Here is a 3,473-nt window from a genome sequence, read left to right as displayed (position 1 = left end):
TAAGCAAGCAATACAATCTGCTAGAAAGTAACAGTATGTCCATTAATAGTATGCTTATAAAACTGACAGCCAAAATGGCTGGTCATGGCTGGGAGTTGAAGGAAAATTTAAGAATGTATGTAGAGGCAGACAATGTAATTGTAATATGTAGAAGAGTTTAAAAAATGTTTCAGTGAATATTGAAAAGATCTCCGATAAACAAAGGGGTGTTAGTTGTAACCATGTTGGTCTAAGGCCTAAAGAAGGGCATTTGTGCCCAAAAGCTTGAAAAGACAAACTTTTCCAAATATTTAGTTGGTTTAAATAAAAGATACCACATCTACCCAAATAACCTTGTCTGATGAACAAATTGCTTTTTGGAGCTGTTAATTTCACATTGTTTCCCAGATTACTTAGAATTAAAATAATCTATGCCAAATCAGGATCTCTGATTAATACTTTCATTCTAATTATTTGTCAGACATTACTGTATTTCTCTGTCATTTTGAAAAAGAAAATTTGGAGTCATTATTAAAATACAAAATGACACTGACATTTTCAATGTAAGGCATCATTTTTCTCCCCATACTCTAACCAGATGTGTTAAACTTATTTTTGCAGATGTGCATGCACACATACACAATTTAACACAACTTATTATACCTCTAGGTAAATTTAATAGCACTAAAATGTCATGAGGAAAAAAGGTCAGAGGTGGTGGCTGAAGTCAAAAGCATACTGCTGCATGCTGAGATTCTTATAAATTAATCATTGCTTGAATCATGTTTTTCATTTGTTATTTCCTTCTACTGGAAAATTTCAATTTTCTTGTTGCCAAAGAAACCAGAAGAATACTCTTTTTAAAAAGTAACTGCTTTCAAAGGTAGTGTAAGTTGAATAACTAAAGCCTTGAACATTAATTGTTGCAAAACTTGATGAATAAAATCCTGTTCCTATAAAAGGAAATGGCTACTTTGCAGTAATTTTAATTGGCCCAGATTTCACCCAGTAAACCAAGTTAATAATAATAAACAACAACAACAACACCCCCCCCAAAATCAAACCTTGTAAAGGTATGGAAAAATGGCCAACAAATGCAAATTATGGGTTCTTCAAGTCATAGTGGAAGCTGGACTGAAAAAAAATTCCACAGCAAAACTATATGCAAATAGGTGTCTATTTCACTATTCATTATTATGGGGAATTCTAAAGTGGCATTATGGGTCCACATGCTTAAGGTGTCTGCAAATTCTTATCAGTGGGCATGTCTACATGTGCAACTACAGCACCTGAATAAACTGTGGAGCTTATTACTCAAGAATTAATTGATCCTGGGCACACCACTTGAACATATGCCCAGGAACAATTAACTCAAGAGCAATAAGCTCCATAGTTTATTCAGGTGCTCCACATGGAGCTGGGGCAGAGCAGCTCCAGCTGGAAAGGGGCCACAGGTGCCAGCCTGCCATCCCAGGGCTGCTCCCCCCAGCTCAATGTGCTGTGAAGGGGCTGGCTGAAGCACAAGGGTGCTTCAGCATGAGGTTAGCTGACAGGCAGCCCCTGCGCTGAAGCACCCTCATGCCCCACCCAGCTGGACAACATCTACATGTGTGCTGCTGCAGAGTTTTTTTACTCCAAAGCAGGATAGTACTTGTATTTACAGTTAGTTTACTCCAGCCAAATAGGGGTGCATGTACAGATGCTGAGACCATTACTGTGCAGCTAACTAGTCTATTACAGAATAAACATCTCATGTAGAAATGCCCAATGGCACTCAAAGTTGTTCAGTTTGCAGCCAATTGTCAGCCCCACAATTTTATACTGACGATTAAAAGCAAACCTATTTTTTTCTGGCCACATATCATTAGGGGTGTGTGAAGCTTCAGTCGCCGATTTGATTCAGAGAAGATTTGGCCCAATTTGGAGGCCAAATCACTTAATTCAAATCAAATTGGGAGAAGAAAGCCTCCAAATCAATTTGGAAAAGATTCTGAGATTCGGAAGGCAGTCTTTCAGAGGAACAGAAAATGAGAAGAGGGAGGGGAACAGGGGGGGAAAGACTGACATCTGTAGCTGGCCAGTGTCTGTGATCTTTCCCCGAGTCCCCTTCCAATCACAGTGCTCTGAAGGAGGGATGTAGAAACAGCATATAAGCCTCTGTCTGCAGCCTTTCTGTCCCTTTTGTGAGCTGTTTCTGCCTGATCAACACCATCTGAAAGGTACTATTCAGATGGACTGGCTTGGCTTCCTACCTAGTAAGGCTCCTGCTAGTTTCTGTTCTTGGAAAAAATTGGATATAGCTTACTAACTACAATCCCTCTACTTACCCTATCCAATCCATTTCTTTCAACTTATTATTCCCCCAAAAACCTCTTACTCTTGTTTTGTTTTTTTCCCCATGTTTTAAAAAGAAAGCTGTGTTTTACCTGGCTGTGTGCTCCATCACTGTGCAGGAAAGCACATACATTACACACACTCATACACATACACAGAGAAGAAGAAGAGATATTATATAGTTACATACACATACAGACAAAATACAACACAGAAGGAGTCAGACAGTCATACATCAGATAAGAGGAAGAAGAGATAATAGAGCTGCACACATACACATAGAGACACATTTTCCAGCACAGGAAAGATTAATATGAAGCATGCTGGAAAGGCAGGTGCCAGGTCTTCTGGCAGGGGAGGGAGAGGGGCTAGAGCAGGTAGAGGGAGAGCTAGAGCTGCAAGTTCTGCACCCGCCCCCCAAATAGACACATCCTCTTTCCTAGCAGCCATGAGTCTTCTGCTGGCACTGGGAGCAAGGAGGTGACAGCCATACGTGCCCCTGCACCACCTTCTCTAACTCCAGAAATAGGCACCAGCTGCAGAATGACATCTCCTCCACCCCAATTTCATTTCCCAGCATCAGCACCTATCTCCTTGAAACCTGGCAGGCCTCATGCTCTCAGAAGACGCATCCTTGCTATTTTCATCCAAATCTGCCTTAGCGCACACACATGACATGAGTTTTGCTTTCAGCAGTTTGAGGTGCAGTTTCCCAGAAACCTGTGAAACATGGCAGGCTTCATGCACTCAGAAGGAGCTACCTTTCCTACAATTTTTCTCCAAATAAGCCAAAGAATGATAAAGCTATAAGTATTTCAGTGATTCCCCATTATAGTCTATGGCTGAATCTCCAAATCTCTCTGAACCAGTGCCGAATCTTCTGAAGCCAATTCAGCCGAATTTACAGAACAGTGATCCAAATCTCCAAATTGAATCACTATCCTCCAAATCAGCCAAATCCGAATCTGAATCAAATACATCCCTATTCTCCCAGCCCTACTTATCAACAGTTTAGGTCAGAATTACTCATTAAGTTGGAGTACAGTTGGAGAGTGGGGCCAGATAAGGAACGAGTTCTTAATTTATTACCTCTGCATATTAAGACACAACTGGATGATATTAAAAGGATCTCTCTTCCCCGCCCCCCCCCCTCCCCACCA

This window comes from Gavialis gangeticus, unplaced genomic scaffold (assembly GCF_001723915.1).
Source record: "Gavialis gangeticus isolate Ggan-Ray unplaced genomic scaffold, GavGan_comp1, whole genome shotgun sequence".
NCBI lineage: Eukaryota > Metazoa > Chordata > Crocodylia > Gavialidae > Gavialis > Gavialis gangeticus.
Note: the sequence above shows the minus strand (reverse complement) of the source record.